Raw genomic sequence first — 11,064 nt, forward strand, 5'->3', positions numbered from 1 at the left:
TTCCCAGCTTGCTCTCCTCTTCAGCTGACCCATGCTTAATATGGGGTAACAACATCATCTCCTTAGCATTTTTGGAGCACTTCTTCTGTGTGCAATCCATTCCACTTATGTTTGTTCTCTTTTTACAGCCTTCTACATACATTTCTTTCCACGATACCTTTGCTTTCCCCTGCACATCTTTCTCTCAGACATCCATTCATCCACATGTACTTACTTCTACTGCATATACCAAAGTATTCCTGTCATCACATTAAGCTCCTTCCTTTCTAGGTGAGAAAACAGACAAATGACAATTTTTTAGTGAGAAAATATATTATGGTGTCCACATCTTATTAGCACCTATATTATTACTATCATATTCCTATTACAAGAGCATGATTTAACACACATCCTATGTCCCAAGAGTCCATTATCCAATGCCCTGTACTACAAAACACATACCATTACAAGTGGCCCCTGTCCTAAACAGCAAGACAAGCAGACAGAGGAAAAAGAGGACAAGACAGAGGGGAAACACACAGTGCCTAACCAAGCAGTATAGTCACCACCCTGCACCACCTCAACTTTGTTTCCACTCAACTATTCCTTGTTGCACCAAGTCAAACCTTCGATCATAAAACTCTTTTAATGATTTTATGCAGTATCTAGGCAGGATTATGCAGTTCTTAAAGGTCTGTTTGTCAGTGAGTCCTTTCCATAGCTACATGCCATCTCAAGCATTCAGAAAAAGCTTATGTTTCAGCAGAGGAAAAGACCAGTATTACTGAAAGAAAACTCCATTACTATAGCTTTTGCATGATAATCTAGCTTCCTGGACATATCTGTGGGTTTTTAAACACTTTCTTCGTAACACACAATTACCTTTTCTTAATCAATGATTGTAGCACAAGCATTTTGGTTTTGGCATAAACAGCAGAGTTACAGTACTTTAACACATTATACTTGCCTAAAGCAATGACTGTTTGTAAGAGCAGTTAGAAACAGTTTTTCTGTGAATTTGCAGACACTACACAGCAGATATTCAGACACAAATAATTCACAGACAACAAAAGCAGAAAAATTACATTAATATTTTATCCACTGCATTTAAGTCTAACCTAAAGAAGTTTATCTTGAAAGGGATTACATATTCTGAGTGGAATAACTTGTCTCTCACTATATTTGACAAGTTTGAGTTTGACAAGTTTGACATTTACAGTAAAAGCATTATTAGCTATGTTGAGAGATATGTTCATATATTATCTTCTGTATTGGGTATTTAAATAACAATAAGTGGTTTGCTATAGGATACATGTTATAAAAAGCATAATAATCGGTGAAAGAAGTCAGCAGACAAAATATAATGGGAAATTTGCAAGCAGGATGGAGTGAAGAGTGCATATTCTAGAAATCCAGAATAGTCTTTCAGTGTTCAAGGGTTATTTTTAATTACAGCAGCATTATGAAGTGGTGCCATATGGTGGTTGTATGTAATACATCACCCCACTATATTATGACCTTCTAATAGCAGAGAAAAAATATCTAATAGCAGAGAAAAAATATCTGCCAATTGTAGCACTCCCTACAGAGATGGCCTGTCTTCTTAATCTGTGACTAGCACCAATGCTATCAAAGAGACTTCACCAGTGTTTTTCCTTCCCATCTCCCTTCAAGGCACTGTCCTTTTCCAGTAGGTGAGCAATAAAGCTAAACATCCATCCCCTTCACTACTATTCCGTAGTTTAGATTATTTAGTTGCTGGCCAGGGCTTACTAAAATTAAGTTCCAAAACTGAATGGGTTTTTTATTTACTTGTTTTAGTGAAAGATTGAGGTCTTAAGTAACAAGCGGGACAAAATGCTGAACAATTTTTGGTTGGTATTACAAACAAGTAACAAGTCAGTCTCATCCCATGACCCTTCTGCATCTAATGCATTACTCTAATCTAGAAGTAAATGAGCAGGTTCTGCTCTGCCTTGGCTTCATGGCACTTGTTCAGCAGCTCAGACTCGCAGGAAACGTCATTTGCGGAAAATGCATTTAAGCTTAGGACTCCAGTGTAGGAAAGAGAAAGTCAATGTGAAAGGGTTTGTTGGAACTGCTAGTGAACAAGAGCAGCTCCCAAGCAGTGGGTCATCAATCACCAGGCGTTACTGGCTGCTGGCAGTTTGCAGCTGCTAGAAAAAACAACCGAGAGTCAGGCTGAGAATCTAAGTGATACGAACGGCCTGCTTATACAGCTCAGAGGTGCAACAGGACACACAACACTGGCTGTAACATCTCCTAACAGCTAATATTCAGCTGAGAACTCCCCTAATTAAGTTCAAGTAATATCATAATGATCAAAACAAAAAAACTCAAGTCTTAGACTTCCTCCCCCAAAAAAACTTTTAGAATTAAAAAAGAGTGGTCTCAGCAGTCAAATATGTAGGCTTTTTAGCTACTAAGATCTCAAAAAACAACATACTAGCAGTATTTGAAGACCAAAAATGGGGAGAGCAGAAAGGTATTAAGAAGTCAACCAGAAGGCAAGCCAGAAAGGCCCACACAATATTAACATCTCTTAGAACTCATCACATGCCAAAGACCTCATATCAATGTTTCAATATATGTATCATGATCCAAAACTTCTAATTTGAATGCAGAGTATTACAAAAAAAAAGAATACAAATCATACCTTTATTTGATTTTATTATATACTATTAAAAATTATTTTATTTAAAATTGCAGTTGATAAATTTTCCATGAGCTATATTTCACCACAATAATCTACATCTCTCACCACCACTGTGGCCAAATATGCCTCACCATTGCAAGGCATTATATACAAATACTTATTTTATTTAAAACTTTAAAAACAAATGTACTGAGTACAACCCTGTCTTTAAGCATTTTAAGAGGAAAGGAAGCATCTCATTCGGCAAACCAGCTAAAACGTCTGACTCTATATAATTTACACGTATAATTACATGGCTGTTCCTTCAGTCCGCGAAAGAAAAATGCTGCATTGCAGATTTAGATCTTAAAAAAAAATTGACAAACACACAGTGTTATCAGAAAGGACATTACATGAGCCTAAATCAGTATAAACGAACAAAACTCCACTGTAACAACCGAGGGCCTGAATGCCACCTTGCCCCACAGCAAGGCATACAAAACAGAAAATAGATAGCATACTGCCTGCACTATTCATTGTTATTGTTCCAAGATGTATTAATACTCATTAATTAGGGAGCTGCAGATCCCTGAAGGCTTAGATGCTACCTTTGTCACCTTTGCTTATGTATTAACCTTCCATGCACGACCTCTCTTTTCGCTTCTTTAACACATCTCTACACTGCTGATAAAAATTAGCTTCCTCTTTTCTTGCTCTTTTCTTCAAGCACCTCTTTGCCAGGCTGATCAGCAACAGTATAGCTGTTCAATTGTAAGGGCCAAAAACATAGCTATTTTTCCATGAGTAACTCGGTTTTAAATTTTAAATGCTTGCGCCTATTTAATAATTTAATCTTACAAATACTACATTCTTTCTAAAATTTTATTACAAATATTTTCAAAGGATTACACACATAGATATATATTATGGATATATATCAGCAGTTTCTTTCTTTCACTGAGAAATGATATATGACTTTGCAAAAGTAGCTGCAACAGTGTGTGCTTGGCTCTACATTTTTGATTTATTACATTAAGTTGACAGAAAAAGGTTACCTCAAAGTACGTTAGCACATATGCTCATAGAGTTATTTTTAGACTAGCATAGATTTAATGTAAAAAAACAGGTTGGCTTATGCTGTGCTGTTTGTGCACTGTAGCCTGTAGACCTGAGCACACCTGAAAAGTCTATAAACTATGTGATTTCATTAACAAAGTAAATTAAATAGAAATGATACAGTAGGGAAAGATTCATAATTACTGCTGTATTGGCTGACATCTGCCAGCAACTGTTCCATAGTCTGAAGAGCATCAAGATGGCCTTGATAGCATTACTGTTCATTAAACTTAAATTGTTGTCTTCTATGCTTGGGAAAGATTATCTTTACTTGTAGTATCAAGTGCTTGTGCATTTGTAATCACAAGATTCCCACTGCATTTTATTTTATCTATTATGGATTGGCAATATCTAGTAAACCTGCATTTTTGTTCTCCTAAAGACTTTGGTTGTGGAAGGAAATACCAGGTTAAATAGTATTTCTACTAAAAATACACTCAAGGGTTGAAAAAGTGGGAATATCACTGTAGACGGGTTCAGTTAAACTTACATAGTGAGAGACTGTCCGGTAGCTTTACTATTACAAATTCAGGCCACTAAAGCTGAAAGTTGAAATTTTCAATCCTTTGGTTCTGTTTCAAGCCAAAATTTATTCATTCATTTGGGATAATCTCATGAGAGTAGTTTGGTGGTTCCCCAGAATAAGGTCAGGGAAACCATGCTTTCTTATGCATTTGTTTTTAAAAAAAGATTTACAGGCTTTGCATCATAATCCACCAGTGCTTTCACTCTTAGGATCAGAGGGAACATATATAGCAGCAGCAATATTCTTCTGGAAGATGCAAAACAGATTCAAACAGGTAGAATTAAAAGCATTTCCCCCCCCCCACCAAAAAATAAAAAATAAATAAATAAAATAATTCACTCACGCTCTGCAGGGGCTTGCATAGTACTGCTATTCTCAGAAAGTTCCCTTTACACTGGGCATGTTTAGCTCATAATTTTACACTATTTCTATTGCAATTTCTCCCCTAAACAAGAAACTAAAACCAGAGAGATTCTCTCTCTTCTGCCTGCTCAATAATCCAAGTTAAAACCAATAAGAGAAAATAGTGGGAGTAATACAGACTGAGAGGTCTTGTGGAAATAAAGATTGTGCCACGATACTTATGCACTAGAAATTACAGTCAACCTAAATGCTGGTCTGCTTCCAATTTTGATTGCTTGATTTCATAAACTTAAGTTGTATTTCAGTCTAACACACTGAAATTAATCTGTATTCTAAAAAGTCATCATAAAAACGGCTTATTTTTGCCCATGACTGTACTTTTTGAGAGCAGATGGCAGTAGTGTTATTATGCTCACTCTTCTACTTGGAAACACTGGCTGTTACAGCTGTAGCTTAGATAAGGTAAAAAATTAATTATAAAGCCCTAGTTTTATAAATTCAGTTGCCTGAAAACACAGGTATATGGCTTGCTTTTTTACTAACAAATACCCCTGTGCTCCAGTGTTAACAAAGTTATGAGTCTAATTTTTAGTCAGTTTGCCGCATAAAAGGCTTAGCAACTTTGCAGTGGATTCCATGGGAAAGTAGATACACCCTGGCACTGGGTGTCTTTCAGGGAATCTTCAGCCTCCCTCCAAGAAAACCTGAAGCACTGCAAAATACCATTAATGACTCTAGCTCGTATCCTGAACTCTTCCATCTGTATCCAGGCTGTGGCAAGTGAGATAACTGTACTGTTCCGTTTTCCCAAGTCAGTACTTTCGACATTAGCTTGGGGATCTCTACATTGCTTCTTGCAACACAGCACATACACAGCCATGGAGATTTTGCTATTGCAAAAAAAAAATTAGAGGTTATCATCTAGCGAGATTGAAGATTTAATGTCACTTTTAAAGGCTATCAAATCTAAACAATCCAACAATTTTTGAATAAGACACGTGAACATTTTTAAATGTCCACCATCCTCCATCATTCAAAAAATCCTACTTTTCTGTAATTTAATGTACTACACATTTTTTTTCTGAATGTCTTTGTCTCTCCATGCACTTCTGAAGAGCGTTTTCAGAAATCTTACTCCAGTCTAATTACAACTAGACAATCACTATCCTTTTGAAAAGTAGTATTTTGAAGTGTCCTTTAATAATTATTAGGAACTAAAAAGTGTCATAGATACAATGACATTCACTTAATAGGAAAACAGCCAGCTTCCCATTCTTTCTTACTCATATCTCTAAGGCAAACATTTGCCTCAGTCTAACTGGTTAGAGACCCATCACAAAGCCTCCTCTGGGATATGTTTTATTGCAATACAGTGTGCTTCCTTTCAGCCCACTACTATCCTCCCTGGGTTTCAGGCTGAAAATAAACTTGAAAAGAGTTCAAAGCCTGAATCTCATTTAGAAGTTTGTTGGATCTCCACAAGACTAACAGATGTGCCCATCTCTTAACTTCTCTCATCCTGCCACCTCTGGTGAAGGGTTTTATCGGGTTAGTAATTGCGATGAAATATCAATCATTACATAAATGTGAAAACATTTTACAAGGCTTTAAAAATCCGTACATGCTGTGCCCTTCTGCCAAACAGTAACAGATGTTGGGTAGCTTTCCAACAGATCAGTGACAGTGATATCTGTGATTGTTTATACATGTCAGTCAGTTTATACATGAACTAAATAATGTCAGATTGAACCAGTCATGAATTTTTTGACATTTTGGGGTTGTGTTCTTCTTTATTTTTCGGGCAGGTGAGGGAGCAGAGGAGGTTGTTAGAAATACTAATCCACTGAAACCAAAACTGTTGCCACAAAGTGTCAATTTAATTCACTGAGAAATATTTTTGATATTCAGTATGAAACTTCTAAACAAAATGAAAAGTTTCTTCATTCTCAAAAAGATTTAAATAAAACATGGGAAGTCAGCTGTTACATAAAGAAGTCACAAGACTAGGCCTTATGACGTTCCAAATAATTGTCCTAACAAGCTATTGACTACTCTGGTATAAAAGATCTCCCTTTCTCTTTAAATTTCCCTTCTCAAAAATATCATTAGGTCTTCATTTCATATTACTGATAATTAGGAAAATCTGAGATTCCACCTTCTCATAGAATGAAAATAACTTTCATCTAATTCTATTCACAAACAAAATATGAAAAAACCCACCTTCCTCTTTTAGTATATTAGCCAGTAAAAAAGAGAAAAGAGAAAAAGGAAAAGGGGGGGGAAGGGGGAGGAAAGGGGGGGGAAAGGGGGAAAAGGGGGGGGAAAAGGGGGGGGAAAAGGGGGGGGAAAGGGGGGGGAAAGGGGGGGGAAAGGGGGGGGAAAGGGGGGGGAAAGGGGGGGGAAAGGGGGGGGAAAGGGGGGGAAAGGGGGGGAAAGGGGGGGAAAGGGGGGGAAAGGGGGGGAAAGGGGGGGAAAGGGGGGGAAAGGGGGGAAAAGGGGGAAAAAGGGGGAAAAAGGAAAAAGGGAAAAAAGGAAAAAGGGAAAAAAAGGAAAAAGGGAAAAAAAGGAAAAAGGGAAAAAAAGGAAAAAGGGAAAAAAAGGAAAAAGGGAAAAAAAGGAAAAAGGGAAAAAAAGGAAAAAGGGAAAAAAGGAAAAAGGGAAAAAAGGAAAAGGGAAAAAAGGAAAAAGGGAAAAAAGGAAAAAGGGAAAAAAGGAAAAAGGGAAAAAAGGAAAAAGGGAAAAAAAGGAAAAAGGGAAAAAAAGGAAAAAGGGAAAAAAAGGAAAAAGGGAAAAAAAGGAAAAAGGGAAAAAAAGGAAAAAGGGAAAAAAAGGAAAAAGGGAAAAAAAGGAAAAAGGAAAAAAAAGGAAAAAGGAAAAAAAAGGAAAAAGGAAAAAAAAGGAAAAAGGAAAAAAAAGGAAAAAGGAAAAAAAAAGGAAAAAGGAAAAAAAAAGGAAAAAGGAAAAAAAAAGGAAAAAGGAAAAAAAAAGGAAAAAGGAAAAAAAAAGGAAAAAGGAAAAAAAAGGAAAAAGAAAAAAAAGGAAAAAGGAAAAAAAAGGAAAAAGGAAAAAAAAGGAAAAAGGAAAAAAAAGGAAAAAGGAAAAAAAAAGGAAAAAGGAAAAAAAAAGGAAAAAGAAGAGCCAATTTCCATAGGAATCAAGAATCTGCTTAAGGAAAAAAATTGTTTAGAGACACTGAGGCAGAAGACAAAATATTTTCCTGTAGCTTCCCCAGGAAAACTTCATCCAAAGGTTGTTTACTTTTCTCTTCCCTAAGAATAACAAATATCATACTCAGAAATACAGTTTGTATGTCAGTGCATTTTATTGACTCTAAATTCTAGCATTCTCTCTCAGTTCTGTCAAACTATGGGTTAGTAGTTTGTGCCTATTGCCTCTCATCTTGCCTCTCATCTTGTCAATGGGCACCATTGAAAAGGCTCTAGCTCCATCCTCTTGACATCCTCCCTTCAGATGTCTATATGCATTGGTAAGATTCCCCCCTGTCCCATCCTTCTCTCAGTACCAGGGCTCTCAGCCTTTCCTCATAAGAGATGCTTCAGTCCCTTAATTGTCTTAGAAGTCTTTCACTGGACTCTCTCCAGTAGCTCCATCTCTCTCTTATAATGGGGATCCTAAAACTGGACACAGCACTCCAGCTGTGGTCTCACCAGGGCTGAGGAGAGGGCAAGGACCATCTCCCTCAACCTGCAGGCAATGCTCCTCCTAATGCAACCCAGGATACAATTAGCCTTCTTTGCTACAAGGGAACATTGCTGGCTCATGGTTAACTTGTTGTCCACCAGGACTCCCAGGTGCTTCTCTGAAGAGCTGCTCTCCAGTGAATCAGCATCCAGCCTGTACTGGTGCATGGAGTTATTCCTCCATAAGTGCAAGACCCTGCACTTCTCTTTGTTGAACTTCATGAGCTTCCCCTCTGCCCAGCTCTCCTGCCTACTGAGATCCCTCTGAATGGCAGCACAGCCCTCTGGTGTATCAGCCACTCCTCCCAGTTTTGGATCATCAGCAAACCTGCCAGGGGTGCACTCTGTCCCTTCATCTAGGTCACTGATGAATAAGCTGAACAAGATTGTACCCTAGGGAACACTGCTAGTTACTGACCTCTAACTAGACTTTGCACCACTGATCACAACCCTCTGAGCTCTGCTGTTCAGACAGTTTTCAGTCCACCTCACTGTCCACTCATCTAGCCCTCACTTCATCAGCTTGCTATGAGGATGTTATGAGAGACAGTGTCAAAAGCCTTGTTGAAGTCAAGGTGGACAACATCCACTGCTCTCCCTTCATCTGCCCAGCCAGTCATTCCATCAGAGAAGGCTATCAGGTTCATTTCCCCATGGTGAATCCATGCTGACTACTCCTGATCACTTTTTTTGTCTTTTATGTGCTTGGAAGTAGTATCCAGGATGAGCTGTTCCATCACCTTCCCAGGGATCAAGGTGAGGCTGACCAGCCTGTAGTTCCCTCGGTCCTCTTTCTTGCTCTTTTTGAGGATTGGAATGACATTTGCTTCCTTCCAGTCTTCAGGTACCTCTCCTGTCTCCAAGACCTTTCAAAGGTAATTGGGAGTGGCCCTGCAATGACATCAGTGAGCTTCCTAAGCACTCATAAGTGAATCTCATTAGGGTCCATAGACTTGTGTATGCCCAGTTTGCTTAAGGGATCATTAACTCAGTTCTCCTCTGCTAAGGGAAAGTCTTCCTTAGACTTCCTACAGACTTTCTCTGTGGTGTCCAGGGCCTGGGATTCCTGAGAGCAGGTCTTACCAGTAAAGACTGAGGCAAAGCAGTATTGAGCACCTCAGCCTTTTCTGTGTCCTTGGTCACCAGGGCCCCTGCACCGCTCAGCAGCAAGGCCCACACTTTCTCTAATCTTCCTTTTGTTATTGATGTATTTATAAAATCTCTTCTTGTTGTCCTTAACATCTCTCACCAAATTAAACTCCAGATGGGCCTAGGTCATCCTAGCTTCATTCCTGAACACTCAGATATCCCTGTATTCTTCCCAGGTTATCTGTCCTTGCTTCCATCTTCTGTATACTTCCTTTTTAAACTTGAGTTTTGCCATGAGCTCCTTCCTGGCAAAGAGGTACCATTAGTTGCCCCTTTGCTTGACTTCTTGCTCATTGGGATGGACTGCTTTTGGATTTCTACAAGAATTTTGGGCGCCCAACGTGGGGTTCGAACCCATGACCCTGAGATTAAGAGTCTCATGCTCTACCAGCTGAGCTAGCCGGGCCACTTGTTTTGTATTGAAGAATAACTGGCTTCAGATGACCTTGAGTTTACCAAAGGACAATTGTTCCACATACATATTTTTTGAGGAACCAGCAATACACACTTTGTTCATGTGTCATAGCTCTTAGATTTCACTTGAGTTTTACTTACACTTCACACGCACTCTGCAGAACTATATCATTTTCCTATGTACCTGCCACAAAAGCTGGCCAATGTACAAAAACAGGGTTGTAAGTCTCACACTACAAGGATATTTCCATGTACCATGAGCTGCTTCATCCAGATAGAAAGGTTTTCTATTTCTTTTCTTCAGTCCTTCAACTAAACACCACCATCCCTCCCTTAATCCTCAATCCAGCTGTCTCTCAAACCACAATGCTGTGAAATTGCTGACACTGACATGCTTTCAAATTATACTTAACCTATAATAAACATCTTAAAAATCTAAGAATTATCAGCTATGATTTGACAACTTGTTTTTTGCAGGAAACCTGTTGTTTCCTGAGTTAGCCAAGATACAGTCAGTTTGTTCCTTTTTGAGAAAGCAACACCTGGAGACAACATGGTATGGTAGTACCTCATAGTACCTCTAGTGCATTTGATGAAGAACATGGAAGAATTTGCTGTAGCTTAGGTCTCTTCAACATTTTGGTCCAGCTGCAGATGGAATTTGGCTAGTAAAATGGAAGAATCAATGTTGTTGTAGCGTGTTTAGCTTAAGTGGTATCAAGCTGAACAGGGGTTTGCTTATTGCTGTGTAGGACAAAAATGATTCCTTCAAAAACAGGTATTAGTTTGGGATTCCTGTGACATGCAACTGCATGACCTCCTTCAGAGAGTCTTCGTACCTTTATTGCTGTTTAGCACTCTAAACCACTTTCTCTCTGCAATCTCTTACACAAACCAGTTCATTCTAGTGGTATAACTCTTCAACCTGTGTAGACCATATACCTGTAGTTGCACGGAGGTGACCTTCCAAGCCTGTAGGGTTAGTTTATTATGACTGCCCTTCCCAGCAGTTCTCCTGGTGGGTCAACTTTGTGTCCAAAGAGATCACTGGGGACGACAATGTGTCAGTGTTATAGGTTGCTCTAACAGCGAGAAGTTAGTTGTAGCTAGTTGTTGTTGCAAAGGATGATAAGTTCTGGTCAACCTGTTAGGTCTCCACC

General features: G+C 38.7%; 1 non-coding gene across 1 annotated transcript; it reads right to left on the minus strand.

Moving 5' to 3' along the window:
- Positions 1–9,823: 9,823 nt before the first annotated feature.
- On the minus strand, positions 9,824–9,896 carry TRNAK-CUU (transfer RNA lysine (anticodon CUU)). The gene has a single exon. It is a non-coding gene; the product is annotated as a tRNA-Lys (tRNA).
- Between the last annotated feature and the right edge of the window lie 1,168 nt (positions 9,897–11,064).

The sequence above is a fragment of the Rhea pennata genome, chromosome 2, assembly GCF_028389875.1.
Source record: "Rhea pennata isolate bPtePen1 chromosome 2, bPtePen1.pri, whole genome shotgun sequence".
Classification (NCBI taxonomy): Eukaryota; Metazoa; Chordata; class Aves; order Rheiformes; family Rheidae; genus Rhea; species Rhea pennata.